At 40.7% G+C, this 21,800-nt stretch overlaps 1 long non-coding RNA gene and 1 pseudogene across 3 annotated transcripts in view; one reads left to right on the forward strand and one right to left on the reverse strand.

Moving 5' to 3' along the window:
- Window positions 1-21,800, forward strand: part of LOC113924879 — a 76,237-nt gene that overhangs the window by 37,665 nt on the left and 16,772 nt on the right. For all 3 annotated transcript variants that reach the window (XR_003520834.1, XR_003520836.1, XR_003520835.1), the window contains one exon: window positions 3,322-3,463. This is a non-coding gene — a long non-coding RNA (uncharacterized LOC113924879). The remainder of the gene's footprint in view (window positions 1-3,321; window positions 3,464-21,800) is intronic.
- LOC113924877 lies at window positions 14,052-14,801 on the reverse strand (annotated as a pseudogene).

Here is a 21,800-nt window from a genome sequence, read left to right on the forward strand (position 1 = left end):
TGACCAGATAGCTATAATCAAGGTTCCTGTTTCCTCACACTGGGTAAGTGACCATTCATGCCTTCCCATGACTTTGGAGCAATGTTATTTCTATTGCCCCACTCCTGAGAGATGAAAGTTTCCTTTACATAAAAATTTTTTTAAAAAAGAGCTCTTTCCCATAACCCCTCTTAGGCACTAATAGGTTTTTGGCCTGAGGTTTTCTGCATTATGATATTGGGGAGGGTGTTGGGGAAGGAGAAGATATGTTTTTAGAGCCTTCTGTCAATATGCAGGCAGATTCTCTCCAGACAATGAAGCTACTGCACAAGAGAGTGCCTGCTTGGGCAAATCCCAGGTAGTTTGATTTAGGAGGTGTGCAGTATCTGCCAGGCACCACAGAACCATTGTGATGGCAGTTATATGCCAGAGGAATCCAGGGTTCAGAGAGTGATGTAAGGACCTGGATTTGTGGACTTGCTCTATAGGAGCATGACTGGGTTTCTGCTCTAGCATGTATATTCTTTCCTATCTTGATGGTGTTTTCAGGGTAGTCTTAACCTACATAGCCTTTTCAAAGTTGGTTTTTGACTTTCTATCCTCTTTATCTGTCTTTCTATCCATCTTTACCAACCTACAGAGGTTCTGAGCTTAGAACTCCACTGACTGATTTTTTCATTTGAACTCATTGCTCTGAGACTGAGGTCAAAATGGTCTTGAGAATGAAACTATCACCAGTGCTCTTTATCCCTTTGAAGTAAGTCATGATGCGATCAACATGCCATCAGGATAGTCTTCTGGATGTAGTAGTATATTTCTGGATGTATTATTATGTTTAAAACAGTCAGTAGTATATATTTCAAAATTAGTAGCACAAACACCCAAAAGAGGTTTGGAATGTGTTGGTTTCAGAAGCGTACCATATTTTTTTGTGATTTAAGGTTCAGGAGGCATGACCACTGTGATCCAACATCACAATGTTCTCACCTTTGCCCACCTCCCCATCCATCCCCTGACAGATTAAATAACTAAAATTCATATTATTGAAAATTATACTTCTGAAAATGTAATTATTTTATATTGGTCTCTTCTCTATAAGCAACTTGAGCCAAAGTATTATAACTTTTCATTTTTAAAAAATTAATGTTCAGAAAGGGTCTGGCACATGGAATTTCCTTAACAAACATTTATCAATGAATGAATGAGATTGATGTATTCTGATTTTAGACATGACACCAAAGAAATATATAACCTCAGTCAAATTTGTATCTATGAACTTCTAATTCCAGGTCTCAAAAATAAAAGGGTTTTCACCAGATGATTTTTGAAATTCTTCTAAGTGCAAACGTTTGAAGGCACTTTTTCTTATTTCAAGATGTCTGGGGTTAGGTTTTGCCCTATTTGATTGATATACAAGAGAAACAATAAAGCTGGAGTTACAGGCTTGTCTCAAGGAATATTTAAAATAAGGTCCACAGCATTTCTGAAGCTCATTAGGAATTATAGCACCTTTCTCCATGTTGGGTGGTGCAAATTGCATTGTTAATTCATGCATTAATAATTCCATGCCTAAGGCTTAAATAGGAGAAAGGGAAGTATAAACACTGGCAATGCTCCTCACCTCTGTCAAATATTAAAAATGGATGAAATGTGGTTAAGTATAAATGGTAGTCTTTAAGAGGGAATATTGGATTAGCATATTGCTTTTTTTTTTTAAGTTGCTTTCTTAGAATCAAGAAAAGAAGAGATTTTGAAGACATCTGGGTGGCTCAGTCAGTTAAGCGTCCGCCTTCGGCTCAGGTCGTGATCCCATGATCTCAATCCCAATCCCTGGGATTGAGCCCCGTATTGGGAATCCCTGCTCAGCAGGGAGCCTGCTTGTCCCTCTACCCCTCCCCCCTACTCATGATCTCTCTCTCTCTCTCACTCTCAAATAAATAAAATCTTTTTTTTAAAAAAAGAAGAGATTTTGAGCAAATTATAAGGGAAGATGTGAAGTGGCTACTGACATCCCTCTGTGGTAAAAGATTCTTCACTGCCACCTGAGGAGCTTTTTTAAAAATGCATTCTTTTGGGTACCTATCTCAAGCCTAATAAGAAGACTTTGAGGAGGAGAGTATGTGGGATTCAGAGCCCAAGACTGTGACATTCAAAAACTCTTCCCATGCTATGCTGGTCTTAGGACTGGCCATAGGGAGCTGCTGCCATAAAGCAGAGTCCCCACTACGGACAATCCCATTTTCTCTGTCTTTTCGTTCTGTCTCTTCCCCCATCTGTATCTTGCCTCCTCTCTCCCTTCTGTGTTTTCCTCTTTCCCTTTGACTCCATCAAATATTAAATCCCCAATATGTGCCCACTGCTTGGCCTCATACTTTCTTTGCTCTGCCCCATTGCATCAGCTTCACCCCACTGCTGTCCTCCTTTGCTTCTGCCCATCCCCAACACCCCAAGTTGCAAGGACACAACCTGGTCTTCTAAGGCATCTATCCAAGCATTTCATGAGTCATTGTCTCCCTTCTCATAGCCAAATGTTTCAGGAGCATGTGGGGAGTCTTTCCAAAGTTACTATGATGTTGCTTTAGAAATACTAAGATATTGCTCCTGTATCTCACTGGATGGTGACCATTATCATTTGCAGCGAAGCTGCTCTTCACTTCTGTCTTTTTTTTTAGAATCGCTTCCAGCTGAGACTGTCTTAATGGCCCAGTTAGGCTGAATGTAACATTTAATATGATTTCTAGATAAAGGACAATGGGAGAGATCCATATCTGAGGGAACCAGCCTGGCACATCCAGGGACAGTCTCTAAGCCCAGGAAAAAGAACCCTACTCAATTTCTCTCTCTTTCTTTGTTTTAATTTTAATGCAATGAAAACCAGACCTTACAGGAATTATTCTAATCTCCCAGTTCCAAGCCCCATCCTTTTCTCCAGTCATGCACATATTTAGACTTTTTATTCCTTCATTAACACAGGGAAAATGTAGACCATTATGACAGCAGACATAATTTTAGAAAAATACAACTTCTTATCAAATAAGCCTGCAATAAGTATTTGATGAACAGGGCTCTTCAATGTAACTTCCAACACTAATTTAATGAGAAGTATCAAATGAATTTTTTTTTATTCTGATATCTCCCCTGAGACAAATGATACTTTGCAGGCCTATTTTTAACAAATGAATTATTGACTTAAACTGGCACAATTAATCACAATATAATGGGATCAGGGGATGTTAGGGGCTCATTCATCATAGCTGATGATGAGTACCGACTCTTCCGAGAAATGAAACTCTTTAATCACTCCTAGATTAACAGTTACATGCTTTCAAATTTCAATCATAGGAAACTGGCAGCAGAGAATGAGAAGGAGCCAGTGCTGGAGGAGAAAAGAAAGGCGGAGCATGCAGAGTTTGTTGTCTGAAGTCAGAAATTTTACCCTTGCCAGAACTCTTCAATGGAGATGGAAAAAATATTCATTAGCAAGGTAGTGTGGGTAATGGGCTGAGAGTTGGGGTGGCAATTAAAATTCCTGAGAGCTGGGCTTAACTGGTCCATTAAAAAAATCTGTGTGACTCCTGAGAAGTGCTTGACTTCTCTGAACTTCATCTTCTTCATCTACAAGACAAATGTAGTACAACTCCCCCTGAAGTGAAGTTCTCTGAAGAGGAAATGTGATAGTCTATGTCCTCATGCTTTGGACTTCCTTTCGTGTGATCCTCATAATTGTTTTGGAGATTGTTTGTTTCCCATCTTCAGGGCCTATCCCTATTAGATACTTTTGACTAATTGAAGAAAGATATGTAATAAAATGTGAAAGCCAAATAAGCAACTCAGAAAGAGAAGATATATCTGCTAATTCAACAAATGTGCCAACGCCTATCTTAAGCTCTGCTCTTATGAGTCAGACATGAATCTGCTTCTCTAGGAGCTCATAACCACATTGGGCAGAGAACAAGAGAGTCCTATCACTTGGGCATATGAAAAAGTAAAAAGGCAAAGCAATAAGGTGGGTTTTTTTTTTTTCAAGCAAAGACATGCACATAGAAAAAAATCAAATAGTATGGGAAGTTAAAGCAACTGCTCTCTTCCCTATCTGGTGGCCATGCTTCCCAGCCTGCCCAGTTGAGTCCAGGTTTATGCCTCTCTTCCTAGCACAATTCTTAATAGCATCCTTCTAGTCTCGAAAGTGTCTTGGTTTGGATAATGCATCTTTTGGTCAACCTAATTTTAACCATGTTTTTCTTCTTTTGTGTTATTGCCAACTATCTAAATTATATGATCAGATCTCTATTTTCTTTAATTGATCTTGTGAGACAGAGTCCACTTACTCCCTATCTTTCTAGAGATTGGTATAGCTCATACCCCTTCCTCTCCCAATATAGTTAAGTAAGACTTCCAAGTTTCTTCTTTCGTCTCATCTGTAACTTCCAACATCATTCTCAAGCCTTCATGCCATATGTGTACAGACAATTCTATTGACTCCCTGTTTTTATGATGTTTACTCTCCCCCATTCCCTGCATTTCTACACCCTCTTCTACCTCTTAACTGGTGTCTGGTATACCTTTAATTTCATATCATCAAGGTTGATGTTTCAACCTGATATTTTACTTTTTCTTACCTGTACTTTTGTTGCTCTTTGGCCTTGATTGCTTTTCCCCAACATGTCTGTCAGGGAATCTCCTCATTCTTCCAGATGCAGCTAAACCTGTCCCTTTGCGACGTTTTCACACAAAGCCCATTATTTCAGCTTTGCACTTCCACAGATTGCAATAGATTCTACTCCACTGCAACCACTGCTTTATCCAGCATGTGCCTTCTACTGGATCGGAGCTCTTTGGAGGAACATTTCATTGCTCCCAAAGCCAAGCAGAGTTCTTGGAAAACAGTCACCATTAAAAAAATATTTTGGGTTTGGTTTGGTTTTGCTTATATTTGTCTGCATAAATAAGTATCAGTTCTGATTCAAAGTGGCATTTGACTTAAGCCTCTGTGTGGAGCCTTTTCCTAAAATACTCCTTACTAAAATATTGATTAAGGTATAGAATAATATTTTTTAGAAACTCATACCACCACCAAAATTTGATAGTGCCAGATAACCGATAGCAATTACTTAATATAAGCAGGGCTGCTAATGAACAGATGTGCCAGAAATATAAACTTGAGGCCGGGCAAGGAAGTATGAGTAGCTGAGGGAAAGAGAATGTGAAAAGAATAGAAGAAAAAGGAGTTGTAAACACCAACAATGATGACATAACCAGTTACATAAAAGAGAATCATACTTTCTTTACCTCCCTCCTGGGATAATTTTATTTGTATATAAGCACACACACAGACACACACAGACACACAGAGACACACACACACACACACATCACCCTAAAATGGATAGAATGACATGGTATCCTCTTTGGGAAGATTGTATGAGAGATATATTTGCATCATATTAGATGAAGCATGATTTTCCTATTGTCTTTATTTAGAAGTGTCATTGAAAGATTTGTGTACAGATACCACATCAACGAGGCTTGTACTGTACTAGATTGTTTTATTATTGACTTGGTTGAGATTTCCTAGAATCTCTCTCCCAATTAGACATGGTCAGAGGAGGTACTTGCACGAGATTTGGGAGGTGGAAAGCTATGGTGGTTTAGTTGTGGTAGCAGACTCAGAGGGGTTGGAGAATTCCAACTCTTCACTGGGTCCTTCAACTACATGTGCAGCTTTTCTTTTCAACTGCCACTTCTATGCCCAACTTCCTCCAACTGGGCCATAAGGAGACACTGGACTGTGGCCTATAGATTCCTTCTCCAAATTTCTCCCCTCCACAGCCTTACTTTAATGGCTATGTATATGAAGCCTCTCAAAATAGCTTGTTATTGACTTCTTTGATCCTCCAAATACCCTTTCAGACATGCACTCCCCAGCTTCTCCTATAATTGTGCAATGTCTAATTGCTGTAATAAATCTGTTATCCTATAACTCATAGTTTTTCTGCTTATCTGACTGAAAGCTGATTGACACAGATACTGTTGAGATAGACAAAGAAAAGAGTTTTTAGAAAGGGAGAAATTAACAGAAATGTAATGGTAGTGGAAGACTGTAGTGCTTATCTTGACATCTTTTATAGATGAAATAGAAAAAAAAATAAAATTATGTAAGTACTGAATAATATCATTAATAAGGCTATATGTGTAAATGTGTATATATTGATCTTCATATCCTGCAGAGAATATCTTTTATTTTCATCATCAATAAAACATTTATGAAATATTGATCTACATTATGTCCCAAAGAAAAACTTAAAAAATAATTATAAAAAGCAGGAACTTGGATCAATGGATAAGCCTTGAGTATTTGTAACAGATGTCACAGATGACAGTATCTTGCCGGACTAGAAAAAAATTAAAAGATAGAAATCAGTATGATTCAATAAGCATTTGTTTAATACAGTGACCCAAGTATTATGCTAGATGCTGGGGGTCAAATGACCCCTACCCACTTCCAGGTACTTACGGTCTCACAGAAGAATGTGAAGGGCATTCTAAGCTGGCTACTGAGCATGGGCAGCAGCTTGGAACTGAAACTGATCATCGTGTGTCCTACATATGTTGGGAGGTGGGAATGATTTGTCTCAGGGAGTGACTGAAATCAGATTGTTGATATATATGAAGAAATCAGATAATGAGAAACCTAAAAGCATTTTCATTTCATCCAATTCAAAGTGGAAACCGCTGGTGGTTTGAGATGTTTTCAGAGAATTATCTTAGGAGCATGTGGGATAGATTGAGCTGGGGGAACAGGACTGGGGGTAAATTGGACAATGAAGTTCCAAGAGAGAGAAGGACTCGGGTGAGGTTAGTCACAGTGGAACTAGAAAAGAAAGGTTGAACTGCAAGTAGGATTTCAAACACGTGAAGGCTGCTTCAAGATAGGGAGGAAAAGGAATGAGTCAAAATCACTATAGTGATTTCAACCCTGCGTGGTTGTTGGAATGGCATCAACGCTGGCAGAAATAGGTTATTAGTATTTTCTAATTTCTGAAATGCATTTCCAAACTTTCAAGGAAGATGAAAATTGAAACACATGCATCTAACCTCTTGCCTCCAGAGTCCTCAAAAATTACCTCTAGATAATAATGGGGTTATTGTGCATTGGAAGCTGCAGAAGGATGCAAAACAAGCTGCAGGAACTTGAAGGATGTTTTACTGGATACACTGAAGGTAGAAATCTACCATCTCTGTCCAACAAGATCTGCATATTCCTGCATAGAAAAGGACAGTTTGGGGAACAAACTGAAGAGATCCAACCCAATCCCTCCAACCAACCTACCTGGCCCCCCATAGTTCTGAGTGGCAGAGGTTTGAGAATGGACAAGCTGTGGGGGTGGCCAAGGAGGACATCTGCATCCCATCAGTTTGTCCTTGGCATCTCTTGGGTTCCAGAGGCTGCACCGAGCAGGTGGCTGGTGGCAGTTGTTAATCCTGGCATAAACAACAGAGAATGGACAATGGCGTCCAACAATTTCTGACTGTCTCACTGCATCTAAGACAAATGCATGAGCAGGAAGGCCAGATCATGGCAAAGTTACCTTCAGCCCTCCATTCTTCTCTAATGCTGGCAAATCTCTGCACTGGTCAAGTCAAACCAATGTAAATCTGTATTTATCTCCTTTCTTTTTGAGGCCTAAAAGTTTTGTATGTTTGTTTGTTTGTTTGTCAAGGAACCAGAAACTCTATGATAGAAAGCATGTCATGTCTTAATACCTTAATAGGTTCAACTTTTCACAAGCATATATATAATCCCTTTTAACATGACCAAATGGAGAAAAACCACTAGCACAAAAATATTCTTCAGTTTAAAAAGAAACCACTCTGTGGAATCAGAGAAAGATTCTTTCTATAAAACAGAAACTGCTGCAATAACAGAGAAATTGTTGGACATTTCCAATGTATGCTCTCTACAATACTCAAGTAAATGTTACACTTCTGAAATTTGAGAAATATCCTAGCGAAGTAATGCTATGAAATCCTGAACGACTAAATGAAAATTTTAAAATGCAAGTCCAGCATTTTAAAATCTCAGTGGAGCAAGGAACAGTTGAATGGATACTGCCAACAAACTGAATCTCTAAAAATGAAGGCATATCCTAGAAACTATCCCAGAACTCAAAGGGAAAAATAAGAATTGAAAGCAGGGAGGGAAGTGTGAAAAGACCTGCCCTGGGAAACTCAATATATTCATAGCAGGGAGCGCACAGGACAAAAAAACAACCGAAGAAAAGTCTTTTGAGAGAGTTCACACAGTACTAAGAGCAATGAACAAAAATACAGCCTAAACATTTTTACCGGATCTGATGTCTAAGAATAATTCCCCCTTTATAGATCTGGCTCTATCACCCTACCAGGATCTGGATACCCCATGTTTCTATTTTAAAAATACCAACGTTTAAAATGTGCAAGTGGGGGTGCCTGGGTGGCTCAGTTGGTTAAGCGACTGCCTTCGGCTCAGGTCATGATCCTAGAGTCCCTGGATCGAGTCCCGCATCGGGTTCCCTGCTCAGCAGGGAGTTTGCTTCTCCCTCTGACCTTCCTCCGTCTCATGCTCTCTCTCTACCATTCTCTCTCTCTCTCAATAAATAAATAAAAATCTTTAAAAAAATAAAAAAAATAAAATGTGCAAGTGGAACTCAGTTGCTTGCGTTTTGAAATCAGTTGATCAGTTTAATATAATTGCAGTCAAAATTCTAGAAGTTTTTTTTTTTTTTTTTACCTTGACATAGTAATCAGAAAGTTCATCGGGAAGGGTTTGAAATGTTTGAAGAAAGATAATACACAAGGAGATTTACCTTTCTAGATTTTAGAAGATTTTATGCAGCTGCTGAAATGAAGCAGAGGTGATAATAGAACAGAATGAAAGACCCTGGAACAGACCACAGTGTATAATGAATCAAATGATAAAGTTAGTACTTTAAATCAGCAAATAGAGATACTATTGAATAAATGGTGCTGGAACAATTGGCTAACTATGGGAGAAAACAGATACCTGCCTCATATCATTTGTCAGAGAAAGTTTTAGAGGAATTAAAAAGCTATATATAAAAGATGCAACCATCAATGACCAGGAGGAAAATGTTGATAGGCATCTATCTGATATCACATAACAGCAAAATAAGAAATTACAGAGAAATAGGTTGATAGTTTTAAAACATCAAATAATTAAAACCCATATTTACCAAAAAATTATAAATGAAGTTAAAAGGTTTTTGATAAATTGGGGAACTATTTGCACCACATATACAGACAAAGGTATAGATGTAGAAATACAACATATAAATTCAGAGCTATGAATATTTTGAAAGATCCAGGAAAAAAAATAAATTCCATAGTAGAAAATGGAAAGAGACAACAAATAAACATTTCAACAGAAGAAGAAATAGAGCAGTCAATAAACACAAGAAGATAGGTCAAACCTAGTGCATTAGTTTGCTATGGGTCTTGTAATGAATCACCACAAGCTTGGGTGCTTAAGACAACAAAAAATGATTCTCTTATAGTTTTAGAGTCCAGAAACATGAAATCGGTTTCACTGGGCCAACATCATGGTGGCAGTAGGGCTACACTCCCTCTGGAGGCTCTAGGGGAGAATCCATCCCCTGCTTCTTCCAGCTTCTACGGCCACTAGCAGTCCTCAGTGTCTGGCTATGTGGTCACATTGCCCCTCTTCTGTGTGTCTAAGTTTCCTCTGTCTCTCCTTTCTAAGAATGCTTGTGATGGCATCTGAGGCCTCCTCAATAATCCAGGATAATCTGTCCATCTCAAGATCCTCTACTTAAGTCACATCTGCAAAGATCCAGTTTCCAAATAAGGTACATTTACAAGCTTCAGGGACTAGAAATTGATATATTTCGGGGTCATTACACAGCCTACTGCACTTAACTAGTCATCAAATAAATGTAAAACTATTGTGCATTATTTTCATCTATTTAGAGGGAAAAGAGAATAAAACCAGTGTTTGTATGGGGCTGAATGCTAAAGTATTGGTAAACTGTTTCAGAGGCCAAATTTGCCAGTGGACGTCAAACTCCTTAAAAGTGTCCAAGTTTTTTCACTTTTTGATATTTTTCAAACAGAGAAAATGAAAGCTGTGCACAAGGATGATTATCACAATATTCTTATAGTACTATTTGTGACCATGAAACAGTGTCAGCAACTGGAATGTTTGGAATTTTTTTATAAAGGTACAGTATGAAGAGCATACATTAAATGTCATTTTTTGAAGAATATGCAAAATACACATGACAAAATGCTAGCATGTAAAGCAAGGAACCAAAGTGTATGATTCCAAACTCACTAAATATATTTGGAAATAAATAAATACACATATTCCCACATGAAATTAGAAGAACCCATAATATTAGGAGTGGATATCCCTGGGTTGTAAGGTCAAGTGATTTTTATTGTCTTTTTCATTTTTAAATTTTTTTCTTTTTTAAAATATTTTATTTATTTATTTGACAGAGAGAGAGTGAGAGAACAAGCAGGGGGAGGGGCAGAGGGAGAGGAAGAAGCAGGCTCCCCGCTGAGCAAGGAGCCTGACGTGGGGCTAAATCCCAGGACCCTAGGATCATGACCGGAGCTGAAGGCAGAGACTTAACCAGCTGTGCCACCCAGGCGCCCCATATTTAAAAAACTTTTCCATATATTTTTGCAATGAACATGTTTTGCTTTCTTTTAATGCTACAATCCCTGTTATACTGAGGTCCTAATCACTTAATTGGTTAATATTTGGTCAAAGAGGGATGAACTGAGTTAGGTGGTCTTCACAGAGGAGAGAACAGATGGTGACTTTCATTTTTTATGGACTCTGGGGTCTTGGTGTGGGGTGAGACAAGAGGTGCAAACACTACCTCTCTGGAGCCATGCTTAGTGAAGCCCCAAAGGAGCCATGCTCACTTTCTGGCACTGTGGAATATGATTCTCGTATTCATCCTAATGCAACACCAGATTCTGAACCCACATTTTTTCTGTGTGTATATGTATGTGTACTGGCTACCTGATCTTCAGTAACTCATTTCTCCAATAAAATATTAATAAATTAAGATCTATACTTCATATCAAATGAAATAAAATTATCATAGTTACATTTCCATTTATTTCTTTTTCTTATTTTGTGGAATGTCCAATGAGTGTAGCCTTTCAAGTTTGCCTGTCCCTAAAAAATGGAAACTAACAATGGAAAACCCTACACTCAGGGCATTAGGCAGATCTCAGTTCTTGGTGCAAAGATACAGAACACAGAATCAGTTTCAGACCCTGTGTTGCAAAAGAGAGCATGCCGTGAGATATGATGGTTCCTGGGGATAGTGTGTTAGAGAAACATAGACTACTTGCTCTCAGAGACATCTATGTGTGGCCTCCAGGAGTGTGTTTTTTCCTTCTCTCCTGAGCGAAACTCATACTGAATGATAGAGTGGCATTATGCAATAACGACAGAACTAAATGCTGGGCTCCAAGGGGAAAGAATGAGAGTGTGGAAGCTAGTGGGGTCACGGAGTGCCCGAACCCTGCTTCCTGGGCAGAAGTATGAAGAGGCAGCACAGGTCTATAAAGGTAATTTTTACAGGAACTCTGAGACCCCAGCAGGGCCTGGAAATAGCAGAAGAAATAATAAATATCATAACAGAAATGAAGCTAAGAGAACAGGGCTGAAGCAGCAGGGGCCATATGAATATGGAGATGTCTTAGCATCACCTCGAGTAGACCAATGGCCAAAGACCAGGAGGGGGGATGTGCCCTTCAGGGGTTGCTCCTCTAAGTGGAGGACAGCAAGGTCCACATGTCTGCTCCGGCTGCACTGGTATTGCTTAATAGCTACTAACTTGGAGGCAACCCCAGGGAGGTGGGAGAGAGGAGGGCTGGAGTGATTCCACTGAATTTCTGTAGCTGAATCAGGGCTCAAATTGTTATGACACTGATTCCATGGACTGGATTCATGTGTGTTGAACTGGTCTGCCCATCAGCTGGACCACTTCCCCATTCAAATGAGGCCAGCGCCGGAGGAGAGAAGGCAGTGGGGATGGGTCTGCAAAGCACAGAAATACAGCCTTTTTTTGTGCTTTTTGTTGTGCATACTGTCTGCTCACAGTCAGGATGGAGAACGGCCACAAGCTTGGCCATTTTGTACTCTTGAACAGAGCCTCAGCTTTTGCTCTGGAATGGAGGCTGTATCTGGGTATCTCAAGGGGATTGGTAGCCAAAAGTGCTTTTATTTATGGGCATGTCAGAAAGTTAGAATCGAGGGGTGAGGCCTTGTTTTACAGAGTGGAGGAAATCCAGGGGCCCAAACATGGAGCTGGCCCTGTTTTCATTCACTGGTTCCATTTACCAGGCTCTCCTAACATACGAAGTTTACATTATGGTATCCGGCACATGTAGACTTTGGCTGGGGTTATCCTCCTGAGTTCAGAATTTATGATCGTGCAAACAGACATCCAAGCAAAGAGTAGGCGAGCCAGCATCATGAGAGAGGAGAGCCTTTATGCTGTTTCTTCGGCGGCCATGTTAACTCTGTCCTGACCAGCAGGAGAACAACAGGCTCTCCATTTCCTCAAAAAGAGACTGGGTAGGAAGAAAATACTCTGAGACTCTTTGTTCTGGAGTTGGGGAAATGTAGCCTCTTGCTCTTTTGCTTTCAGTTTCCTGGAGCAGGATACTGAAGAAGGGAAGGGAGGCCACTGAGCCTTTTTCTGGCTCTAAGAAAATGAGGTCATTTGAGCAAGAGAAATAGCAGACCGGTCATTGAATAGCAGGACCCAGAAACCTTATAAATACTTCCTCATTAGGGCAACACAGCAGTTTCTGGCCAAACTCATAAGAGGGTCCTTTGAAGTCAACAGGAGTTAAATTGGAGTAAAGGCTGTGAGCATGCTCATAGCTTTGCTGGGGAGTGGTGTTATCCGGTCCCTGCGGAATTACGTTTAGTCAATGCCAGAGCACTTGCTGGATGAGGAAACCCAATCTAAGGAAAGAGAAAAATAAAACATTGACAGGATATGATGATTTATGTAATTACCTGGATATCACATGTAAATTATAAGTAAGTTACTTAATGTTCCCTTCGAGTGTACCTACTTTTTACACTGTCAGTGCATCTTTGTGCTGTAGCAGGGCATGCAGCAGTGAACACAATATTTGGGTCCTTTGTGCATTGTCACTGTCAGGGAAAAGAGAAGAGACAATGGAAAAAAGGGAACATGTAGTTACTCACCTATCATTGGCCAGAGTGTCATATACACTTGATTGTCATTACTTCCACTTTATGAGGAATGAGGCACGGAGGGGTTAAGTAATTTCTCCAAGATCACATAGCTAGAGCGTGGTTGAACCTGATTTAAAACTGGGTCTATTTCATTGTCTTACTTCCTTTGTCCTCATCCTACTCAAAAACCTCTGGCTTTTATGCTCCCCACTCACACTGTACTGCTTTTGATGGTGTCACCAAAAATCTCAGTGGCCAAAACTGACCAGCATTTTTTAACATTTTGCTTGTTTTATGAGCAGTATTGCACACTGTTGGGCACTCACTCGTTTCCTGAATCTCTTTTCTTCCTGAAGTTTGGTGACTATGTTCTTCCTATTAAGTGTTGACTTCTTTGGCCACATTTTATCTGATATAACAAATAATAATATTTGTAGCAATATTTATTAAATGTTCCCTATCTTCTAAGTATGGTACCTTGTCTCCCAGTGAAATGTCACAGCTACTCTGTGAGGTATATTATTATTAGCGCTGTTGAGCACAGCAGAAAGTTGAGCTCTGAAGGTTTTTGTAAATTGAATAAAATGGCACAGTTCTGTAATTGCAGAGCCAGGTTAAAAACTGGGGTCTGTCAGGCTCTGGTCCTGTGCTGGCTGGGATTCCATGTCTACTCATGTCCTTCATTCTCTCTTCTCACCCTACACACTATCCTTGAACAATTCCACTCAAGGTCATGCTTTCATCTACATCCTAAATGTGGATGACTTTTTTTTTTTTTGTCTGATCGTATTTATTTGTCACTCATAGAAAAATCTCATTTTTGACTGGACTCAGACTTAGAGGTAGAAGCTCTCAGAGAGGACAGCCTCCATCTCTTGGCAATCTGTTCATGGCGTTTTTCTTTGGCCTCCTTCGTTCTCTTGGCCAAAAGTTTAGCATATTCTGCAGCCTCTTCCTTATTTTTCTTAGTGCGCTGCTTCTTCAAAGCAATACACCGCCGTTTGTGCTGGAAGACTCGTGGAGTAACAAGACGCTGAATCTTAGGCACTTTGGTTCTAGGTTTCTTCCCTACTTTGTTTAGGGGCTTTCTCACAACATACTGGCGGACATCATCTTCTTTAGAGAGATTGAAAAGTTTGCGGATTCTGCTGGCTCTTTTGGGCCCCAGGTGATGAGGCACAGTAGTATCAGTGAGTCCAGGAATATCCTTCTCCCCCTTTTTTTACAATGACCAATTGAGAACACTAAGATTGGCATCCACAATGCAACCCCGAAAAGATTTGCACTTTCTCTCTCCAGTCCGCCTTGGTCTATAGCAGGAATACCCCTTACTCAGCAGCAGGCAGACACGACCATGGATCAAGACACCCTGCTTCATGGGGAAGCCTTGTTTGTCATTGCCACCACTGATTCGGACCACATAACCCTTCCATTCTTCACCCAGAGCATCAGCAGCATCTTCTGTGGCCATACGCTTCTCATAAAAGGTACGAAGTTTGCGTTCATTGTCCACTTCAATGAGTTTCTGGCAGCCAGTAGCTGGGAAAGAGATGTTCAGCTTCATCCTGAAGCAGCCTACTGCCTCCGAGGCTCCACGAAAAAGAGCTGTGGATGACTTTTATATTTCTCTTGAGCACTATATCCTCTGTCCAACTGCTTTGATGGTCATTGTCCCCTGGGGCCTTCACCTTGAACATGCTCCAGGCTATCCCCGTCTACCCCCTCGCCACGTTGCTTTTGAAACTGTCAGTTTTCACATGACCGTTGGAGGAGAAATTGGGAGGTATTCCTAGAGTCCTCCTTCCACCTGATCACATCCAAGCCCCAGGGTTCTTCCTCCTGAATCTCTCCCCATCTTGTTCTCACCCCCGCCTCACAGGTTCTCTTAGCTCCTTCTGTCTCTGAGCCAGAGGACCTCCATGTAATCTGCACGTTGTGATCTTCTCAACATCAAGTCTAATCATATCACACTGAATTCCTCAGGGTTGTCATGGTGGTTTCCTTAAAAATGTATTTTAAACAGAGGAATCTTATCTGCATTTAAAACTAAGATTAAACCCTGATAAATATGACAGGCAAAAGTAAGAAAAACACCAAAACCTATCTGTTTGGCCTTCTCCTTTTTCCCTTAATGGGCTTCATTCGTTCATTCGTCTGTGCCTATTTCCTCAGCGCCAGCTATGTGCCAGCTCTCTGCCAGGTGCAGAGCATAAACCAGCAAGCCAAGGGGAACTTAAGTTCCTGCCTTCATAGGGCTCACATTCTAGCTATGGCAGCCAGATAAGGAGATAGGTGAGAAAGAAATTAGAAGTGTATGTGGTATGTCAGAGGGTGAGAGGAAACATTACACATGGTAAGAGATTAGGAAAAGCTCAATTGGGCATGGGTTCATCTCTCTTTTTTTTTTAAAGGTTTTATTTATTTATTCATGAGAGAGAGAGAGAGAGAGAGAGGCAGAGGGAGAAGCAGGATCCCCTCTGAGCAGGGAGCCCGATGCGGGACCTGATCCCAGGACTCTGGGGTTATGACCTGAGCTGAAGGCAGACGCTTAACCATCTGAGCCACCCAGGCGCCCAGCATGGGTTCATCTCATAAAACAGGGTAGCCAAGGATGGCTTCTCTAATAGACTGATATTTGGTCAGAGATCTGAGGGAGGTGACACAGAGGGCCCTGGATGTGCTGGTGAAAAGCCCTCCAAGCCTAAGAAACAGGGTGCCAAAGCTCTGAGGTCTCAGAGCCCCGAGACCAGTGTGGCTGCAGGTGGGTGGGCGAGGGGATGGGGTTGGGCATGAGATCAGAGAAGTGTGGAGGGTAGCAGATTAGGTCATATCAGGTGTGGTAGGCCACTGTGGAGATTTGGATCAAATATGAGTGAAGCAGGGAGCCCCCCCCCAGAAAATTTTGAGCAGAAGGTCCACACAATATAATTTAGATTTTGAAAGTCAAACAATTCTATTGGTGGTAGGCTCTGGGGAAGCCAAGGCAGGAGCAGAGAGACCACATAGAAAGGTATTCCCAAACATTGGGTGAGAGATGGTGGTGGCCTGACCAAGAGAGGAAAGGAGAGAGGTAGTCAGAGGTAAGACCAGTTGTCAAGGTAACGGAGTTGCAGTGCAGATCCAGAGCAGGGTGTGAAAACTGAGGGTCTGTGAGATAAACTCACACATGCCTTGGAAAGCCTAGAGATCCTCCTGACCAGGTCCCCAACCGTTGTCCAACCTTGTTGCAAAACATCCCTTGCTGCCTGGGCCATGGTGATGCTGGTCATGCCCAGAGCCTACCACCTTCTCTCTAGACTGGCACCTTTGCATGAGCTGTTTCCTCTTTCTTAGATCTTTCTCTCCTCTTTCTAGACCTTTGCAAAGTCAACCTTTAAATCCCAGTTCAAATGCTCCTGCTTTTTGAAACCTTCCCTTTTTCCCCAGGTTTGGATTCTTCTTCTTCTATGCTTAAATATAGTTTATTCATAACCCCATCAAATTAACGACTTGGTGTATTGTAATCAATTATTGTTTTATCCCCTAAGTTGTTAAGCTCCTTGAATGTCTAGACTGAGTCATTTTATCTGGTATCCTTAGCACTTACCTTGCTGTTGGCCTGTAACGAGTGTTTTATAAGCACTTTCCTGAATAATAAATAAGTGAGTTTAAACTTCAAAACTCATTTCAGAATGTGAGTAGTGTTCCAAGTGTGAGCCCAACTTGAGCAACAAGACTCTGGGGGCCAAATTTCCCCTGAATGTTCCACGGTGTGAGCAGAAGTTTGGAATGTGACTCCCACAGATCAATTGCAGTTTTGCTTTTATGAGAGTTTTGCACATCAAGTATCCATCAGCAAGTTCCTTGAGTTGGGGAAATGGGAGCTGGAGGAAGCGCTGTGTTGACACGGAAGATGGGCCATCCACTGTTTAGGATTCCTTGGCCATTTGCAGAGCTTTTTTGAAGGTAATTGAACTCATATAAATTGATTTTTTTGCTATAAAACCTTACTTTCTGCAACATATAAAATATGTATGTGGGATACTACCCAGTCCCGGGATGCCAGAAACTATCCCATGTTAAGAGATGCATCATGAGACTCATGACTCCTAATTTGCACACTGGACACTTTCCCTGAACTGGGAGGTTTCTTTAGGAAAGGAAATCTCTCCTTCCAGTCTAACCCGTGGCTTGACACCATTGCTTGGGGTGTTATTTGCATGAACACACATGTTTTTAAAAGTAAAAGCAGAAACATTTGGGTCAAAGATTTCTATTTCACAACAGGACTCACAGAAATATATGGATAGCCATGCTGCAATCTGCCAGCTGTCAGTCGTTAGAAAAAGCTATGCTGGAAATTAGTTTTCAAGGGCATTTTTAGTAGTTGTTGATTTAAAACCAAGGAATAATGGAATGAAACAGATTTGAAGCAGGATCTGCATGTTCCTAAGAATGAGAAATAAAAATTATTATGTGCTATTTCTATCCAGACACTTCACATTCTTTATCTCGTTTAATTCTGACAACAGCTTTTCAAGGTATTTTATTCCCACTTTCCAAATGAGAAATTAGAGGCTTAAGGTCACATAGCTAGTTAGGGGGAAAAAAAGTCAGTTTAAAAAAAAAGTGCTGTCAAATTACAAAGTTCTTTCTACTATACACTGATGCCTTTTTGTCTTGGTTATTTCTTATAAGGAACACTTTAATTCTGCAGATACACGCACTGTTTAAATAAGTTTTTTGGTGGTGTTTATAAATCATCTTTGAATAGATGACCTTATGTCTTGGTTTGCCCTGGACACCTCTGCTTTATGGCTATTGCCTTGGTAAAATTATTCATAACACTGTCTCTCACTCTTAGCATTGTTTCAGTCTGGAAAATAAATTATATGGTCACCCTCTCTTTGAATCGGTAGATCACACTGCTTATTCAGTTGCTTCCTGGTGAATCCTTTGCCCAAGCTGTGGGGCTAGTGTTTTTGTTATCTTTGTTTTTATTTTCACATTAACTGCTTAGCTTCTAGAACCATCTAGATCATCAGAAATGCAGGAAAAAAATCCAAACAGAATCATTATACCACAAAGCCAACAAGGCAGTGAAAACTGATTTTAGTTCACTGAACAGATTGAGAATTTTTCCAGTTGTTCATCTGGAGAACCAGATTTAAATTGTGTTGTGTTAGAAACACTGATATGTTAAAAAAAAGTATATATATATGCACACATCTATATAAATTGTGTGTACACATACACACACATACACACATGATGGTGGAGAGCAGTTCTCTGTAGGGTTGGCAGTTGGCAGGCAGAGAACCTGTGAATTTCAAATAAGGAAGAAGTTGATCCTATAAGTCCCATATAAAAATAACTTATTCTGTATTTCTCAAGACCTGGAATCTTCCTTTAATGGTAAAGCATGTCCCTTATGCCCCTTTTCTGGGTTATCTGGGTGTGAATCTGGATGAGACAACCTTCCTTTTGTCTTAGTAAGCCTGGTCATGAAGATAAAGATCCAGAGGTAAACCTTTAAAATGTGTGTTAAGCAATGCCCCAAAGCCATTGTACTCTTCCCAGCCACTGGCTTGCCTTTTTAGGGTAGCCCATTCCTCATCTGTGCCAGCTATTCTTGTGGGACTCCACTTCCTGTATTGCTCCAGCTAATTGAATTCCCTAGCGGGATTAAAGCATTTTTGTGCTGGCTTGAGAACAGAGGAGTCCAAATGCATAAACTGTAAATACTGATGACAACAGAATCTCATCCCTCCTGTTATTTATTTTGAGATTTTTGCTGGGGCAATAGTTTTATGTTTGACATTTATATAGGTCACAGTGAGCTAATAGCCATCTGCCATCTGGGGACTCTTTTGTAATGAACATTATAGAAGACTATGGAAAAATTCTCTGGCATTTCTGATTTGCACACAAGCAGAGATGAGGCTGCTCTTTACAATATGCTATTTCTGCTCACATTAGTCATGTGCTCCACCTAGATGCTCACTCACACTCAAGCATGCAGGCATGGTGCCCTGGGAGCCTGGGCTGAGCTAAGTCAAAGCTAATTTCTCTGTTGTTCTCAGATACATCTTTTGGCAGTGAAGATGAGTTCTGGCTTTCAAGCTAAAGGCTTCAGCAGACTTCCCATAGATCTAATGGTACCTGGGCTAGACAATGAGTTTTCAATGAGCCCTGCTTGTTTGATTTTCAAAAGAATGGTGACTGTAGGAAACAACCCCGAGTATGTTGCCTACAGACAGCCTGGTGCCATTAAAAGGGCACATACTGCCTAATTAGAAGACTTGCACTCATTCAAATCAGACCCTCACTTGAACTCTTTAAGTCTCCATTCTTTCATCTATAAAATAGAAAATGTTGACCTTATTTATTTTGAAAATCACATGAAATTACACATATGAAACATCTAACACACCACTTGGTAAATACAATTTCCCCTTTCAGTTGTTAATATCACTTCTTTATCCTTTTTTAACTACCCCCCACTTTCCTAGTAAGGATAGGGAGCCCTGGGGTGGTAGATGTAGGTAGGGAAGGATGAAAGGAGAAAAACTTCCTTTTAATTCAGCGTGCTTCCTCAGTTCTACCACTAACACCCTGGTCAGTGGGTCTCATCACTCAGAGGGCCTGAGAGACTCTGACTGATGTTGCAATGGCTGGTTTGTGGGTGTTGGCAAGCTCAGTTTAATCCTTCCCGTAGGTGTTGGTTCAGCAACCCATGCAATGGAAGAAAAGAGAGGGCTCATACTCACCAAGACCCATGGGCGGATCTGGTCTACTTGGTGAGGCCCCAGGGAAGAACAGGGAGGGGGCGAAGGGATTTCTGGTAGTGTTTGGAAGATGAATGACTCACAGGCAAGATGTGAGCCTGTGGAGGTGGCAACTTTGTCTCTCTCGAGTTACCGGGACCCATTCTTGCTGTTTTTAGGTCACTGCAGTTCTTTTCAATAGGTAGTAAGATATTTCTCCAGACCCAGTCTGAACTCAAAGATGGAGAAGGAAAGAAAGCATGTAGGCTAGCATAGACCAGATTGTATCCATCCCTGTATGAAGAGTGACTTGTTGGACCAGAACATTCTGCTTTGCCTGGTCTCTGTTCCATTTTTCTTGGACTTTGGAATAAATGACCCTTTTTGTACCTAACTAAAGAGAACTAATATGTAGCACTTGGATCCTCTGTTATCAGTTATGTTGTGAGATGAGATTTCTGATTGGACCATTTGTTGTCCCTACAGCTTAATGGCTTTTTGTTTTATTAATTTGTTTACCACTGATGTTACTAGAATTGAATTTAAAACATCTCCTTGCCTCCACAACACTAATCTGGAATCCTGAAGCTGGTCATCTCCAATCTCAGCCACGCTTCAGCCCTTCTCCTTCTTTGTTTGTATTTACTCTTTTTTGTTAACTCTCCATTTATGTTTTTCCTCTGCCAGTCCACAGTTGGTTTTTTTTTTAAGATTTTATTTATTTATTTGACAGAGAGAGCACAGCGAGAGAGGGAACACAAGCAGGGGGAGTGGGAGAGGGAGAAGCAGGCTTCCCGCTGAGCAGGGAGCCCGATGCAGGGCTTGATCCCAGGACCCTGGGATCATGACCTGAGCTGAAGGCAGATGCTTAATGACTGAGCCACCCAGGCGCCCCTCCACAGGTTTTATTTTTTATTATTTTATTTTATTTTAATTTTATTTTAATGTTATGTTAGTCACCATACACCATTAGATTTTGATGTAGTGATTCACGATTCATTGTTTTCATATAACACCCAGTGCTCCATGCAGTATGTGCACTCCTTAATACCCATCACTGAACTAACCCATCCCCCCACCCCCCTCCCCTCTAAAACCCTCATTTTGTTTCTTGGAGTCCATAGTCTCTCATGGTTCGTCTCTCCCTCCGATTTCCGCCCCCTTCATTTTTCCCTTCCTTCTCCTAATGTCCTCCATGCTATTCCTTATGTTCCACAGATAAGTGAAACCATATGATAATTGACTTTCTCTGCTTGACTTCTTTCACTTAGTATAATCTCCTCCAGTCCCATTCATGTTGATGCAAAAGTTGGGTATTCATTCTTTCTGATGGCTGAGTAATATTCCATTGTATATACGGACCCCATCTTCTTTATCCATTCGTCTGTTGAAGGACATCTTGGCTCTTTCCAGTTTGGCTATTGCGGACATTGCTGCTATGAACATTGGGGTGCATATGGCCCTTCTATTCACTATATCTGTGTCTTTGGGGTAAATACCCAGGAGTGCAATTGCTGGGTCATAGGGTAGCTCTATTTTTAATTTTTTGAGGCACCTCCACACTGTTATCCAAAGTGGCTGTATCAACTTGCATTCCCACCAACAGTGTAAGAGGGTTCCCCTTTCTCCACAACCTCTCCAACATTTGTTGTTTCTTGCCTTGTCCATTTTTTGCCATTCTAACTGGTGTAAGGTGGTATCTCAATGTGGTTTTGATTTGAATTTCCCTAATGGCTAATGATGATGAACATTTTTTCATGTGTCTGTTAGCCATTTGTATGTATTCTTCAGAGAAGTGTCTGTTCATATCTTCTGCC

Source organism: Zalophus californianus, chromosome 2 (genome assembly GCF_009762305.2).
Source record: "Zalophus californianus isolate mZalCal1 chromosome 2, mZalCal1.pri.v2, whole genome shotgun sequence".
Classification (NCBI taxonomy): domain Eukaryota; kingdom Metazoa; phylum Chordata; class Mammalia; order Carnivora; family Otariidae; genus Zalophus; species Zalophus californianus.